The sequence below is a fragment of the Anomalospiza imberbis genome, chromosome 7 (genome assembly GCF_031753505.1).
Source record: "Anomalospiza imberbis isolate Cuckoo-Finch-1a 21T00152 chromosome 7, ASM3175350v1, whole genome shotgun sequence".
Taxonomy (NCBI): Eukaryota; Metazoa; Chordata; class Aves; order Passeriformes; family Viduidae; genus Anomalospiza; species Anomalospiza imberbis.
In genome coordinates this window covers 7,225,492-7,243,208 of record NC_089687.1, presented here as the reverse complement: position 1 = coordinate 7,243,208, position 17,717 = coordinate 7,225,492, and the positions used below count along the sequence as shown (strand labels likewise).

The following is a 17,717-nucleotide window of genomic DNA, read 5'->3' as shown; positions in this document are numbered from 1 at the left end:
TAAACCTAAGCTTACCTTAATTTCTTTACCTTATTTTAATAATAAAAGGATCAGAATGAGGCTGCAACAAGCACCTACTTTAACATCCACCCCCAATAACCAGCAATTGTCTTAGAGAAAACCAATAGCAGCAAACTCCTCCATTCCCTGGGTAGATTGGCAAAATTGTACTCTGTGGCTTTTCACAGTGATTTACAAGAGTGCATAAAGCACTTGTCTGTACAGAATATATGTTACTAAGGGTCTAAGTTGTTATACAGGTAGTCAGAGCAGCTCTGAACTCAGGGGATCAATATCTAAGAGATGTTTGGGTTCACTTTCCTCCCCAAAAGTCCCCAAAGCAAAATAGAATTGCTTCTCCTTTTTCACCAGGCTGCAAGAACCAGCAGACTTTGATATGCTAAGACACTTCCATGTTGACATATTTTCCTTAACAAGATATTGTCTTAATTAGTTTCATCTGCCATTTGGAGGTTATCTAGAAGACAAGTTAAGGATTTTTTTTAGTGAAGCAGAAAAAGCCCATATGTTTTTAGGTTGCATATCATTCCCTATTATACCTGCTCATTACTGCACATCCCACAAAAACAGTTTCCACAGCTGACACTGAAAGCTGTTATCACCTAATTTCACATGGATATAAAATGCTAGGATATTTTTCTGCACAAACAACCCACATACTCATCCCTTCATCAAACGTTTTTGGTCAGAAGGCATGACCCAGACACAGAGGTGTTGCCTTGCCCTTAGCCAAAGCCTTTACTTTACAAAGGTAAAGCCAACATCAGCAGCTCTTCCCTGGCCTCTGTCTGCAAAGCTCTTGGCATCAACACAATGTCCCAGGGTGATAGATGGCAATAAAGCCACATGATAAATTCAAAATTATTTTAGTTAGCATAGTGCTGCTTTTTTCCCAGTCTCAGATAAAGATAAGGAAAGGATAGAAAAGGATAAACTCTCAAGCTATATGAGGTCTATCAACAGGTACTTTCCCCTAGCACTGTCTTGTGAAACCATTATGAAAAACTGTACCTACATATAGACAGTGCTTCTGTATGCACCTATAAAAACTACAGCTTTCTTTAAAAATCCTGAGCTTCCGATTTCTCAGAGTTGCAAGTGACAGAGAAAACCATTTATTTTCTAGATAGGTGGGGAACAATTTCTCTTTTCCCCTATACACAGATCATAGTCTACACGGTTTCCCAAAGACATACTTTCTTTAAAAGCAGCAATATTTTTGGAGCATTACCTGCAACCATACCAATCAGCTTTTCTTCTATGAGGAAAATGTTTCTCAGTGCAGACAAGTACTGACAGTCAAAAGTATTAACGAAGAAGAGTATTTAAGACCACTAGAAAATGATGCCCATCATACCAAGCAGTAATTTAACACTTTAAACAGGCAGCCAGATGGCTGGTTTCAGTCAGCCCATTTCCACTGACATGTATTTAATCAGCTGAGTTACACCAGACAAACAAGCAGCCTGGATTTCTAAGGGCAGGACAATGACGGAGAGGGATAACTGGAGCTGGAGATCAGCAGGGTTTAGAAATTACTTCAGGCTGGGGCTTGCCAGCCCTCGGCAAGCCAGAGACTCAGCCCCACTCCCTGGGCCAGCAGGACAACTCAGGCACCTGCTGGAAGCCCCAGTGGCTCAGCAGGACCTGTGGGACATTCCTCCAGGGCTGGCCACAATCCCCCAGATGGGCTTTTAATGACAGAGCTTCTGCTCCATGGCCTCCTGCCATCCTGGAGGACACACATCCCCCTGCCAGGGCCCAGCTGGTCAGCCAAAAACCACACAGGGAGAGATTTGCTGCAAAGGGAGGGGAATAAAACCCTGTCCTGTGTCCCTGCCACAAAGCAAAATTCTCTGTGACTCTTCAGACTTTTAGCCTATTGATCTCCTCCTCTTCAGCAGAGACTTCCAGCCACTGTCACACTTTGGCTGGACTTTTTCATTTAGGTTATAAATCTGCTCCTTTCTCAATGGTCAGAGGATTTTCCCAGGAATTCCATGGCCAACCACCAAACAGTCCCACTGAAGGCCAGAGCCATGCTTTAACCTATTTATTAACTGTACACCCCAATGCCCATCCTCTCTATACCTGTTATAATTCCCTCCACATCCTCTCCTTCTGTATTCCCACAAAGCATTCTGCTTTTCACTAGGATTTTAACACTGCTGAAGTTGACGAGTTCTCACCAGCTCTGATACATGTGTTTTGGTGCTAGCTCTCCTAAGTAAACTTGGTTTGATCCTGAAGTCAATTATTATGGACAGAGCCATTCAGGAACATCTGTGTACTGTCCCTGGACGTCACAGAAGAGGACAAACCTGGGGAAAGCCAACATTACAATCTCTGAAGAGGTTAAAGCAGCAGAATCAGTAATTGTAAAGAGCTGACAGAGCCCCCCCTGTTATTTTACACAAAATGAAAAAAGGTGGCATAAATTTTCACAAATTGCTCAAATACTACAATCTGAGTACTCAAATACTTATTTCTGTCTCAGCACTCTACAGGAAATGTGCAGTTTGAGGTGGTAATAGAACCACGTTTAATGACTTCCAGAACCACCCCAACTTTGAAACAACATGCCTTGAGCCTCACTGCAGAAAGAAATGAAGACATTACCCATGCCAAGCACAAGAAATAATCTCATACTCAATGCTCACTGTTACATACCATACTGCTCTATTATTTACTTCCCTTTTTATGCTCTTCTATGCATAGAAGCATGTAACATTATTTTAAACTAGGCAAAGTCTGAGAGCTTTCTTGAGAGGCAAGGATTTTGTTTTTCATTTCATTTTGAAAAGGAATTAAAAATCTAGATCATAACATCCAACAACAAACAACAGTGGATGTCAGTGCCAGGCTTGCTTATCCTCAGAAATAAAGTTGAGCAGTCTCAGGTCCTTGTAATTTGAGCATAGATTGCATTTTGGCATATCAGATGCTGCAGTAATGGGATTTTGTAAATCTGAAATACATTCATATTGTGTACATAAAGAAATCTCTTGATGTTTTACTTAGTTCAACACTCTTTTTCATCATAGGCACTAACCCATGCCCCCCTGCATTCAACAGCTAATAACCAATACATCTGACGAAAATTAATTGTCTTGACAGCTTGCATAAAAACTATAAAGGTGCAAAGGAAAAATGCTGTGGCAGCATTTTCTTTCTCTGTAGGACAGTAGCTATGGAAACTATCTTCAGAGGCCAACTGGCTGCCATCCCACTGCAGCACAAAAAAAATCAAAATGCTACTTTTAGAGGGTTAGTCAGTGGCACCAGTCATAATTATCAACATCTATGATGTTGCTGCACATTAGCCACAGCAAAATATTCGTTGATGTTGTTGGAAGCAAAGCTGATATTACAGCACTATTACAGACCTGGATAATACAGAGCCTTATAAACTGTCCTCATACTGAGAATTACTATGATAACCTGTCAAAATTGCGTAAAAACACGTAAAAATAGACAGCTGTCTAAAATATCCATGTGAAAACCATCCAATCTCCTAACAGAAAATATTGTATTACTTATTATGATAGAAATACTCAGGTAAATACTTGCAGATGAAGAGGAAATCTCTAATGTTATTTAACTGTCACATTTCACTAACTGAAACTTCTCATTTCTAAAGGGTTTTTTCCCATATAACTAGCCTGAACAAAAGGCTGTGATTTCTAATACAGTCTGACAAAATCAGCATTTTTTATGAATGCTGAGATACTATGAAGGATTTTTCCCTAAAAAGGTAAGACACAAAGGAGCCAGAGGTTTATTATTGCAAATGCATGTGGCAACTTTCGCTGCCAGCCACAGAAGAGTTCCTGTGGAAATGTAGTCACAGGTCATTGATGAGGCTCAAACCTTCGAAGGAATGTGTCTTCCATCCAGAACAGCACCCAAAAAGTAGGAAGATTTCAGTCAATAAGAAACTTACTTATGAGGAGGAAAGCTGGAGTATACATACACCTCAAGTACATACACAATTCCACCACTGCAGAGCTTATTTCACTCAAGCATACAGTTTTGTGACTCTGTGGCATTCTCTAGTGGATAATTTCTCTCCCTGTGGATGCCTTTGTCCAGTTTCTTTGGAAAACTCCTCTTCTGACACCAGCAATTCTAATTTAAATGGCTTATGGAGACTACCCAGGAAGAGCAGAGTTATACAGAGCAGGTTTATGTCCAGTCAAGTGCCAAATTCTCCCCAGTGCCACACTGTACTGGCTGGGTCTGCTGGGGGCTGTGGAAATGGTACCTCTTGAAGGATCTGACTTGAAACCTTGGGACCTTGACATGCACTACGAAACCAAACATGAGCGTGGCTGAGGCACTGGGTGTTATCCTGATAACCTCTGAGCAGCCACAAATCAATGATGACCTCATTCAAAAAAGTCTATGCCTATTATTGGCAGAAAATAATTGAAAAAATAAGGCATGTACCTAAAACACAGGACATTTAGACAACTTTAAAATTCAGTTTAGGTCACAGATTGAAATCTCTATTATTCACATATGTCTGTATCCCCATCCTGCTGCCTCCACTGAGGAGCTGTGATCCATCTCATCCTCAGCTCACCAGGATCTGCCTGTAAGAGCTGGGAGCCAGGCAGGCAGGCTGGATTCACAGCAGGCTGTGCTGCTGTAGCCCCACTTTGCCTGCTGAAGATTCTCTAACCCAACTACTCCACTGGCCAGCTCACTCCAAACTGAAGTAGGGGATTTTCAGCTTTTAAACCAATGCGAATTACTATAAATAACAAGTAGGTCAAGACCATGTTTTCTCTTGCATTTTCTCTTGCTCACAACAAACGATGCAATTCTGACCCCTGCAGGTCCCTTGTCAGGGTGGCACAGCCTCCCCTTTGGGGTTGACTGGGTGAGGTGGCACAGCTCCCCAGGGGCAGCCCTGGGCAGAACCCTGACATTATTTTCCAGTCACCCTGGTCTGTCTCCTTGCAACCTTTGTCACAACCTTCAACAATCCAGCAAGTGCTGTATGATTCTCCACAGATGAGAGTTTTTTTCTCTTACAGAGAAAAGATGTCTAAGCTGTACTTTTTGCAGATCTAACAATACATGCCTGTTCCTTATTTTTAATAAATTAGCAGTGTTGAGCAGCTTTCTTTATAAAGCAGCAGATGCAGTCTCTCAGAAATACTTATTTACTTACACTACCTATTAGACAGTCAAAGAAATAAATTAAGACCTTCAATACAGTCTTAATCCAAACTATTTCACTGACTGAGTGCCTCACCATTTGGAAAAGGAGCTTTCACACATCCTATCCAGACCTCACCGATGGGATAATTTGTAATAGCACTGTAAAAGAAAAACAACAAAGCAACAACAAAGAGGGGCAAGTTTTCTGCAGGCAGAGGGAAATTCACTACTGCTTCAAATGGGAAGAGAAACCCAGCTGTCGGGCTGTGATTTCTTTCTGTCATGTAGGAACTCTGCATCTGACATATTGATTAGGGTAACTGGAGGGAAGAGGATCATGCCATGCCTAGATCCCCCCAGTGCCATCAATAAATCCATGCCTGGCTGGAACTGTGGGTTATACTTTAGATCTAACAACAGCTCTCATTAATTCACCTGTTACCTTTACATGGTTTTATCAGCAGAAAATTGCAGCAAAACAGACCAGAACTATTTATTGGTTGGCCTCACACTTGGTTTGATCCAGCTACCATTAAACAAACCAAGTTATGGTTCAGCTAACTTGGATCTGAGTCAAAAATATGTGGCCCATGCTGCCACCAGAAAAGAGGAGATTAACAGAACTGAAAGGAGGGACAATAGGGTTTGTGTGCCAAAAGCCTGAATCTTTTCCTGTGTTAATCCCATCAGAGACACCCATGACTGAAAACCTTGTCTTGCCTACCATCCTTGAGATTATCACAGCTACGTGCTGCCGAGTGAAGACGTTAAGGAGATTAATCCAGACTCTAATAATATTTATCTAAGTATTGCTAAAAATCTCTCTCTTAAAAAAGCCTTTACATGAAAAGGGAGAGATAAACTCACATATTGATACATCCCAAAATATCCAGCCTCCACCCTTGCACAAAAGCCAGAATCAGACAAGAAAATACACAATAAATAATAAAGCACATTTTCATTACTCTGGGAAGTAAATCCATCAGAGACCACTGCCATTATTTTCTTTAACAGTGCACACTACACCAATAAGTTAAGAGCATTGGCTTTTAACAAAAAAATATTTAAGTAGTTATGAAAAATCTGATTCTTTCTTTCACACAAGTAGCTCTGCCCTAGAAAACAAGTCCCAGTAAAAGGAAAGATTTCTAACATCTGTTTTACAGCTTGTCTCACCCCTCACTGAAATGCATGCTGTTGCAGATCTTAGTATCTTTCTCCACACCTTCTTTCACACTTCACAACACCTGTATCACAAATCTCGAGACTGAACAGGTTGTTCCACTATATCTATATTTTTTTAAAATTCTTTAGTTCTGAAAATTTCCGAACTCAGCTTTTCAAACTTAATAGAATATCCCTTTGCAGTTAGGTATTTTCTGCCTTTGATTAATTCGTGCAAACCTGCAGTTTTCTTCCTGAACACAACTTCACCATTTTCTTCCAAGAGGAAGCAAATCAAAATTCAAGAAGATAATTTCCTTCCTCCTCACCTGCCCAGAACATGTTGATGTCTCAGTCCCTCTTCTCACCCGGTCTCCTTACTCTTCCTTAGAGTTCTGCTGTCCCTGGCTCCAGTTCATTGCCATACAGGTCTATTACAGTCTTTCCTGGCTTAAAAACAACAGCCATCCTTGATTTTCCTCCATTCTCTGAACACTGAACAACTACATTGCCACTCATCCTCATTTTCCTTCCATGTCTTTCCTATCAAAAGGAAGTGGTGTTCCTATCACCAGAAGTGGTGTTTGACCCTCCGTGAGTTGGAGTCTCAGGAACCAATTCCTAACTCCTCATCAGGGAACTGTGAAGCCCCTCCTCCTTTCAAATCAGGAGCTGCTTTACATGGAGTCCAGAATAGGAAACACTGGGATGTGCTGGGACTTCCTGCGTTTCAGGTATGGAGTTTGGGCAGAGGCAGCCCAAGACATCAACGTTTGTAGGCTCCTGTTACACACCAGTCTCAATTGGACCTGTAAGACACAGTGCCAACCACAGAAGCTCAGCAGTTTTGAAGCAGCTCTTCAGATATCCAGCCTAGTGAGAATGTCAGGCTTTGAGAATAAATAGAAACCCTGACATCAAAACAAATCTATTCTCACTCTCTGACTAAAAATTACTCATTTTTCTTTGTAGCCTGCAGTCTAACTTTCTCATCAACACACTGAGCTGTGTTTCATACATACAATGTGAAGTTTGGGAGACAGACATACTTTGTGATCACATTTTAATTCATTGGGTGCATTTTCACTGCCAATTTAATGCAATGTCAGTGAAAACTTGATGTGCGTTGACATTTAAGGTCCTGGGCCCACCATTCATAATAGCATGCCTTGATTTCCCCCTGCAGCTGTACTCCAGGACAACACCCTGAGCACCCCAGATATAACACAGATGCAAGGTCTCCAGCAGCTGACTCCTTGCTGCATGCCCAGGACAAGCAGCTGGTGCAACCTCTTGGGCCAGCTGGGAGATGAAGTGGAGGTGTGGTCCTGGACCCACCAGGGATTGCAGCAAATAATCAAGTTTTTTTTTCATTTGTGTCATGTCAGTTGACAATGTTCCTTGTCTGGGCTCTACTACAGTGCCAAAGCAAATGTAAATAAAGTTATTTAACAAGACTGAGCATTAAAAAAATAAATCAAACCATAGCCACATACTACAAGACTGTAATTGTTCATTTCCATTAGGTAACATTGAAAATGGTGACTGGATAAGTTACTCATCTCCAGGATAGAAGCCCTAGCAGTAGGAGTAAAGCCAATGTTACCTGAGAAAGATTCCTGCAGCAAAACTTAGAGCAAATTGTTCCTACGTTACGAACTACAAACACCCATCCAGAGCATAGATACCAGAGGCATTCCCAGCAGTCTTCTCTACTACCACATGTGCTATTTACATGAAAAAATATTTTTATATGCTTGAATGTTGGCACGTCAGATTCCCATTAACACCACCAGGAATGATTGCAATTCCATCTCATGTTCGGTAGCCACCAGGAATCACTTTATTGCACATGCCAAGAAGGCCAGGACACAACACATGGTTACTGTGGCTCCACTGGCAGCTCTGGTCTTCTCCCACACTCAACAGAAAGATGCATTTATTGCACTGGGTTTGGCCAACATTCCCCTCTGACCACATGTCACACAGGTGTGTTCTTAGTCAGGACACTGCTGCCCTTCAGGGTGCAGTAAGTCACCGAGCTCATCGTTTTACAAATGCCAGCTGGCTCCTGTGCCTGAGAGTAGGAACATCCACTGGAATGCAGACATACACAGTGGGCATGGAGAAGAGGTACACAGGCAGCCAATTCAAAGAAGGGGAGAGAAAGGGAAAGAAATGGAAGAAAAGTTCTGTAAAGATCAATGTCTGTTGCCACAGAAATGACTATTTATGGCAATGAAACCTGAAATTATAATTTGAAATGCTTAAAGCATATAGCTCATCTTCAGAATCAAAAAACCCACTCAGAATAAGGATGTGCCATACTCAGGCACAAATTAATTTATCGTCATCAACTACACAAGGGGATAAGGATTTTAGCTTCCTGCAGTGGCTTAGATCAAGAGCATGGGTAAAACCTTGGCACAGAGAAGAACTGAGAGGATTCAAGTGGACATAATGAGAGAGCAGCTGCATTGTCCATTTAGAACAACACAGGCCATCAGGAGCCAAGAGCCTTTTTAGAGGGGTTTACACACAAAGCAAGGGAAGTTATTAGAAGGTGTAAAAAAGATGTACATGGATAGCAACTGGTATATGTTTGGCTCAGACACTTGGAACCACGTGGATTTAAGAGAAATCCTATAAAGAGAGACGGGGGAAAGAAGAACACTTCTTTTTGTTCTTTCACAGCACACAGCAGTGTTGTGAACTTTGTAATATATCAAACTTTTTTTTCCCCCACATATTGGTTTTTCCTCCATGATCTTACTTTCATTCTGATTATTCTGAGGAATAATTTCTGTTTCAGATGCCAACCACCAGTTCACACACCACAGCAAGATGCAAAAGTACTTGATTCTCCTTTATGAGCCATTAATTTCTACACTTTAAAGATTCTCTCTACAGAAAAAGAAAGCACCTTCCTATTTTCATTTCAAATGATAAGTACAGAAGAAAAATAAATTCTCAAAGAAACAGACAACTTGAGGGTTTCTGACATAAGTCTTGCTGCATAACTTTCTCTTAAGGTTTAAATCATTTGAATATATCAAAACTATATGTATATTCTTTAAAATTCCATTCACATCGGCTTGAGACTGTATCCATCATCTAATGTCCTAATACTATAAATCCTTTCATCGCTCCTAGGAGTTTCCATTATATGAGATCTAAATATCAAATAGCTAGAACCAAGAAACAGAATTTTGCTGCTGTAATAATCCCTCCAGACCTTCTTCAGAATGGAAGCATAAACACAAATTCTACCATCAACCTTCTGGCTGATGTTTTTACACAAGTATTATTAAAATTGCCCTTTCATTCTCTCCTTTCTGAGCAGTGGAAATTCTGCATTACTGCTGTGATGGCCTCAACTTCACCATAGTGCAGTTTCAGGTGGAAAAAGAGGCTTTAAACATCCATGGAAACATCAGCCAAGAGCAGAAACACCATGCCTGTGTCTAAAATACCAGTCCCAGGTCAGTTCCATCACTTAATGGGATTATGTTTTAGCTAAATCACCAAACTAACAGCAGCTATTGAATTGCAGCTCCTGAGAACTGGAGCAAAGCAAAAGGGGATTGGGTTGTTTTGGGGGTTTTTTACAGCACCTCTTTGCAAGCTACAAGTGAACAGAAACACACACAGTTAACTTTGCATGCAGAGTAGCCTATCCATTTCAATGCTGTAACTCCAAGGTTAAGCAGGTGTCTAACTGGTGGCAAAATCAGGGGCTTAAAAGGAAAATTAATTAGTGTAAGAAGTGGATTTATGCACAACACCTGGCTGCTACTGGGCTTATCTATGTAGGGATTTATCTGGTGGAGACAAGCAGTGGTGTAGCAGTAACACTCTACAACAGTTGTAACCAATACTACATGGCACAGAAGAGCTAACCATTAATAATTATTACAGAAAGGGAAGTTCTTTGCTAAACAAAGAGGGTGACACAAAGTACTACAAAGCATGCATTAATACTTCAGAAAGAAAAACTTGTCAATAAGTGCAATAGACTGCAAAAAAAAAAAAGCCTACATGCAATAAACCACAAAAATGCAGATGAGAAAAAGCTGGAGTGAGAATAAATTTCCTAGGAAATACTCTAAAAAAGAGACCAGACTGAAAAAGCCAAAAAGTACATAAAATAACATACGCTATTTCTGAGCTAAAGTATATAATCTTCCTGTCCATGGTGTTCAGTGAAAGGGGAAAGTGCAAGAGAGATGCTGAAACCACTGCGAACGTTTTGTAGTTTTTGTTTTTCCATCAGAGCTCTGCACTGACCATGCAGTCCATCCTCCCTGATGAGCACACCACCGAGGTGGGGGGACACACCATACGTCTCACTTTAACTCTGTAAATTGCGCGCTGTGACGTGAGAGGGACTGCTCCACCGACACAGGCAACGTCCAGGTCCAAGGATTGGTGGGAATGGGGATTACACCACACGATGCAGCTGCTCCGGGAACAGGCAGGGCTTCAGACAGGAGCAGCACAGCCCTGCTCAGCCTCGTTCCGCACACCCGGAATCCAGCGGGGCACATCGAGCCTGGTGAGCGCTGTAACCTGGATGGTTCAAGATTTTATTGGAGCATTTGTAACACAAATGTACTTTTCCATACTGCTTCCCTCCACAAATTACAGGTTCGAAAAGAAACATGTAAATCCATAGCAACAGAAAGCTGATGACATTTTTATTCTTGCTACTGGCAAGCCCTCATGTAATGCCAGTGGCATTAATCCCAATGTTCACTAGCAAAAGGAACTAAGTCCTGGTAAATTCAACCAAGGGCACTCGTTGCTTTATGCTGAAAGGAAATTCTGTATTTACCTTATATGATTTGTTTCCTCTCTTAACAAGAAATGGAAAAGCATCTGTGGTATTCAAGGCAAAAAAAAAATATATTTTTGGTTCACCACCAATGACCAGCACATAAAAATGCACAGAAAAAAAAATCCTTAGCATTCTGATTACTGCTTAGTTATTCCCCAACCACATTTAAAACTCTAGATTACCCATTCCAGCATTTCAGTGTAATTTTTATTGACCTACTAACCTGCAACTCTGGGAAGCCTGGAGCTAAGAATGCAATAATGGCTAGCAAATACAAGTCTCCAAACAGAGGGTAATAACCTTAAGTAAACTACTGCCAAGCAAAAGTCCTGCAGATCAAACAGTTCCCACGAAGCCTTATGCTATTAACTAGCAAAAGAGTCCCATGATATCTCCATAGTCATGCACAATAACAGAGCACTGCGCTTCTGTTTACTTACATAGCTTATCTGCAATCCAGTAATGTATACAGCCAGCCCCTCCGATGTAAATCACTTCTCTATTTCATGATACTTCCCTTGTTACAACTTTGCTAGCTTCCTAAACAGAGGGTTTATCTGGAATATCTGGTTTTAAGGGATGGGCAGTGGACACTTACAAAACCATTTCAATAAGGGACTCTATATGGTTACATGGAGAAAAAGATTAGTTAACACGCAAGATAAAGTTTGCAACAATATGGTATTTATGTGGCTCCGCATTTTTCCTGCTGCAAAGCCCACTCACACTTATTTCCACCTTATTTCTGTCATTCCCTGGGTAACCCAACCTCGGGAGATGGATAGTGGAGCTAACATCCAACCAAAGCCAAAGAATCAACAGCGAAGAGCTTCATGGCCAGCAGTGGGTCACTCAACACTCTGCGTTTATCTCACACCCTACTGCTTTGTGTACTTCAACTCATTTCAGAAAGATCTCTTCTCTAACTAATAGACTTCTTCCATGGGGACAGTCTGCATCCAGCCACCAGTGCAATGTGGAGGGGTCAAGCCTTAAACAATCAGGAATAAAATTAAAACAGAAATAAAACTCATTAGGATGCTCCTTCAAGAGGCACAGAAGGGGAACAAAATCTGCTGCCTCTGAAGCAACAGGGATATAATGCAGACCCGCGGCTCCTTGCCCGTGGATCAGGGAGGAAAAGGCAGGGAAAAACCGGGTTGCCCTTCTCTCCGGGCCGAGGAGGGGCCGAGCCCGACGGCGGGGCCGGGGGCGCAGGGGGCGGTGCGGGCTCCGGCCGGCCCGGTCCCAGCCCGCCCGCTCGCCGCGGCGCTCCGGCGCGCAGGGACCCGGCCGCCTGCCGGCGCTGGCTGCGGCACGGCCGGCGGGGCGGGGAGGAGGCCGGGCCGGCGGCGGGATGCGGCGGCAGGTGCCTCCCCCCGCCCGCGGGCCGCGCCCGGCTCCGCGCAGCGCCGCGGCCTCGGGCGGGGGAGCGGCGGGCGCCGCCGGGGCGGGCGCGGGGCGCCGGGGAAGGGGAGGAGACGGCGGCGGCGGGGCGGGCAGGAGGCGCGGCGGGCAGGTGAGGGAGGGAGGGAGAGAGGAAGGGAGGGAAGGATGGATGGAAGGATGGATGGATGGATGGATGGATGGATGGACGGACGGACGGACGGGGGCGCGGGAGCGGCCGCTCCTTACCTGGGGCGCAGTAGCGCATCCTGCGGCGGGCGGGGGCCGCGCGTCCCGGCGGGCCGGGGCGCCCCCCGCCGCCGCCCCCCGCCTGGGCAGAGCGGCTGCCGCCCCCCGGGCCGGCCGCCCCGCCGCCGCCGCTCGCCTGCTCCGCTTTGTTCCGCCGCGGCGGCTTCTCCTCCCGCTGCCGCCGCAGCCGCGGGACGCGTAACATGTGCCTGGGGAGGGCGGGCGGGCGGGCGGCTGCCCGGGGTGGCACTTTCGGCGGGGCGGGGAGCGCGGCGGCCGGGCCCCTCCGCCCCCGGCCCCGCGGAGGAGCGGGGCTGTCAGATCCAGCCCATCTGCCGCGATCGCAATCGGTCGCAACTGAATGGCTCCGGCAAATCTGCGGCGGCAGCAGGGGCTCGCCGCGGCGGGGGGGTGGGGGAGGCCGGGCCATTGTCTGCGGCGGCCCCCGGGTGCCCCCGGGCTGGGGGCGGCGGGCGGGGGCTGCCCGGGGCCGGGGTGTCCGGGGGCCGCGCAGCCTCCGCTTGGCCGCACCGCGGCCGGGCAGCGCAGCCTCTGCGGCGGGACCGCTGCCCGCGGGCTTGGACATCATGGGGAAAACCTCCCTTCCGCACAGCCCCGAGCGGAATGCTCGGCTCCACTTGATGCCGTCCCAGCTATCCGCGAAAGTTAGGCGAGAGGACACACGGCGTGCTGGAGCCGCCGGGATGAGTTGGGTGCGCCGAGGGGCAGCGGCTGTGCCCATAGAGGTGCTGAGGGCCTGGTGTGTGACGCACAGGTGAAAGGGTTCTGATGGATGGAGACTCACAGGCATGACCGGCACGCTTTTAAACCTCATAGTATATGAAAAAGCAGTTCCAAAAGTATCGCTGAAAGCTTTGGCATCTGTTAATCCAAAAATAGCAAGTAAAATTTTTTTCCTTTTAGAAAAAAATCTAACTGGTACTTGATCCACATGGTGTGTGTAAGAGAACCTAAGTGAACAGTGAGCAAGAGTTCAGGCAGGATTTCCCAGTTTAATGAGAGAAAGTGAGAGATCATGGAAACAAGGTGAGAAAAACTGACATAATGCAAATGAGAGGCAGTGGGTACACTGGAGTGAAGAGACTGCAGGAGCCAGGGTGCAAAGTAAATCCTCATCTATGGTGCTGAGACAAGAAGCAAAAAGTAGAGCTCTATCTGATAATCAAAGACAAGTATTGGAGAAGCAGAATTTCAAAAATGAAGGTGGCAAGAGTTTTTCTGGATTTTGTATGTGGAGGTTTCTTAGCAAAGGAGCTCAGAAGAATAAATAAATCATTAGATAATGCTCAGATTTTACTTAACAGATTGGCCATGGCTGAAGATAGTGCAGTAAGTTGCAGAAGGAATCTCTTCCTGTGGCGGTACAGAAAACAGTCTTTGCAGCTAAATGTATTGCTGTGATTTCTTGAGTAAACCCATAGCCAGATCTCTTAATGCAAGTTTCCTTCCAAGTTGGCAATTCCCTTTTCCAGTGTGAAATGAGAAAATTACTCCAAAATTGAATTTGTCAAACCTGTAAGTTTGTCCTTTCCAGGACACAAGCACCTTGCTCTCTCCTAATGAGACACAATTGCTCCATCTTCTGAGAGCTGATGTAGAGTCCTGGGCTAGTCAAAGATCTTGGGTTTAATTAACTGTAAAGGGGTGAAGCACTGTGAATCACAGTAGGTGATGCAGTGATGTCCTTAAATACTGCAAAACTCTGTGACAGCTGCAAAGCAGCTTGAGACAGAAACTAAGCATCATGGCACACAAGAGGTCCTCTCCAAATCCAGTAGAATTTCGGGTCTCCAAAGAGATTGTTATTCTCCATTCAAACATGATTTCATCATCTAAACAACAACCCTGTCTGCTGATGTGTTTTAACTGCGTTGTAGTGCAGGAAAACATCGTCAGCAACTCTTGTAAGAGCCTGTTTTACCTACTGAATAGAAGATATGTTAATTTTCTGTTTAAATTAAAAAAAATGTAATCACACTATAATGCCTGATGCTTGAATAGACAACCTAAACCTCCTATCCAGACTCTTTTCTAAGTAGTGATTGAGTAGAAGATATGTTAATTTTCTGTTTAAATTAAAAAAAAAATGTAATCACACTATAATGCCTGATGCTTGAATAGACAACCTAAACCTCCTATCCAGACTCTTTTCTAAGTAGTGATTGAGTAGAAGATATGTTAATTTTCTGTTTAAATTTTAAAAAAATGTAATCACGCTATAATGCCTGATGCTTGAATAGACAACCTAAACCTCCTATCCAGACTCTTTTCTAAGTAGTGATTGATGCTGCAAATGCAGGATGGTTTTTGAGACCTGGCTAATATGTGAGTGGCTGCACTGGATCTGTCCAGAAAGTCTGTGTAATTTGGTGTCATTTCACTGGCAAACCCCAAATACTAAGGGGAAGATCCAGCACTTCACCTCTCTCCAACCCTCTGTGAGCTCAGGGATCTCCTGACCCAAGCTTGCTCTCTGTGTGTTCAGTACATCTCACTAGCTCGCTTCCATGACTGTCCAGCCTCTAACTGAACCCACATACACTTTTAATATCCATGGTGCAGGTGCTCTGATCCTTGTTTAGACGAAAAGTCTTCCTTTCATTTGTTTTTCAATGTGCTGCCTGTTTTCATCCAACAGCCTGTATTTCTTGCATTGAAAGAAGCAGTGGACAAGCAGCTCCTCTCCATGCTGCTCACATTTCAGCTGTCATTCCCCTGCCTGGGTTCCTGCTGTTTCAGACTGAAGAGTCCTAGTTGTTCCATAAATGGAAACCAACTCCTGCTTATGATTACCCTTTTCTGTCCTCCCCTGAACTTACCCAGCTTTTTTGCACCTTTTCTGAAGTGGGGACAAGAACTGCAACTGGTACTCCAGATGTAGTAAAATCACTGGCATCATCATGGTCCCTTCCTAGGGGTGCTACTGCAGATCTTAAAATATTATCCTAGTCAGGGTCAAGTCCTTCTATGAAGTCTGCAAATTATTGCATACAAAGTTTCTATTTGAAGACCTCATTTATCTTTCCATGATTCTCCTTTCCTGAATTCCTAGAGAAAACATGGAGTGGTTTCACCAAATCTGCTAGATTAACAGTGGCTAAAGGGACAAAAAAAAATTTAAAAATATTGCCAGTTCGTTAATTATTTTCAGGCCTAAGCTTACATTCACTGAAATCAAGACTGACAGACTTGGTCTCTTACTCTGTAACTAGAAGTGATTTAGAATTGAAAAGAACCAATATTTATCTACAATTTAAAGCTATAATTACCTCTTGAAAGTGTTTTTTATGCATATTGAGCTGCACTGTATCTGACTGCTGAGATACTGTTCTCCTGTGTCTCTTCAAGATTAGTAGTATCTCAGTTTCATACACAGCAACAAGTATACGTTCCAAATCATTATTTCTTGTCCCTAGGCTTGCACAATTTTGTCTAGCAGAGGCATTTGCAAGATAATACACCAGTCTTCAAACAAAATTCATGACTTGGCTCACCATTGCTTCTGAGATACAAAAAACTGCAGTGCTCATACTTCAAAACACTAAAATGAAGTAGATGATAGCATTAGCTCAATACATGGCTGGTAGCTGTAATTTTAAATTAACCAGCCTAACAACTGGCACGGGCAAATGCATGATTTGGGGGATTTTTTTCATTTTCTCAGAGGCACCAAGCTACCACTGGAGGGACAAATACTTCCTAAAATGATTTCTGATTCTCAGCTGGCATAATGTGCATGTATGTGGAGGTGATGTACCTCTGCTCACTGCTGCATTCTGCAGCTCTTGCAAATGGGAGAGACCCGGGAAAGAGCAGGGATGTTGGCACGTTGGAGGTGACACATTTGCACAGTAGTCAGCAATGGCAAAACAACCAAAGGAACCTTTATGACTGTCTCTGCTTCACAGAGAAACTTCAAGCTCAAAAATCTGGGGAGGGGAGGAAACCTCCCAAAATGAAATGAGTGAAGTTATTCAGCTTTACTCACTTCTTGTCCTTCTATTAATAGCTATATATTTGCTTACACAGGACTGAGGCTGTGTATGGGTGATGTAATACCAGATTTTCAGATGTTCTACCACAAGGTTACACCAGCGGTGTTCAGGGCTCTGTTAAACATGAGCAGGGTAGAAATCATGTGGACTGACGTCATTAATGGAAACAGTTGCTCTTTCAGCCTGACACAGGGCACTGTTCAGTGAGACCTGAGGCAGTGCTGCCCTTTTGAGGACTTCAATTCAGCTCTGGGGACTGTGTGCCCGGGAAAACTGCCAGGCCAGGCTAGTGCACAAAAAGCTGTGCAACAGGAGTGACAGGGACACTCAAGGAGCGCCCTGTGCTGGCAGGAAAAATCAGTCACTGGGAGAGAGGTGGCAGAACTAACTGGTCCCCAGTAACCATGCTGAAATCTCCCAGTGCAGCAGAGCTACAGGAGGGCAGGCAGTCTGGCTGCTGCCTCGTGCTGATGTGTGTTAGCATCAGCTCCTGCTGCTAATGGGTACATCCAAACCAAAAAGAATTCCATAAAAGTTTTCTCTGGATCTCAGTGGAATTAGAATTTAGATTCTTCATGGGAATTCTGAGTATCTTTTGAATTGGCTGAATAAAGGGTCAAGTTCTGCCACTTGCACATTTTCACATTGCAGAGCAGAAGTGAATTTGTGACTTTACTGTCACAGGGAGGACACAGCATTTGGCCATTTTTTCCAAAATTTGCAATTGTTGGAAAGGAGGAGAGGAATTGAGAGTGTTTACATCTCTGGTGTGTTTTTGGACCAATTTCTCCCAAGGCTCTTCAGGAAGATAGATATCTCCTTGGCATTTGAACTCTCCCAACCATGAGGAGTGGAAGATCATAAAAATCCAGGAA

The 17,717-nt window shown here is 44.0% G+C and overlaps 1 protein-coding gene across 14 annotated transcripts in view; it reads right to left on the bottom strand.

Annotated features, from left to right (window-relative positions):
* NCKAP5 (NCK associated protein 5) overlaps positions 1-17,717 on the bottom strand; it is a 450,570-nt gene that overhangs the window by 210,797 nt on the left and 222,056 nt on the right. The window contains exon 1 of one of the 14 annotated variants that reach the window (XM_068195228.1): positions 12,827-13,223. The exons of the other annotated variants lie outside the window; for them this stretch is intronic. The gene's annotated coding sequence lies outside the window, so the exon portion shown is untranslated. Of the gene's footprint in view, positions 1-12,826; positions 13,224-17,717 lie in introns of those variants that run through there. 14 annotated transcript variants of the gene reach the window in all.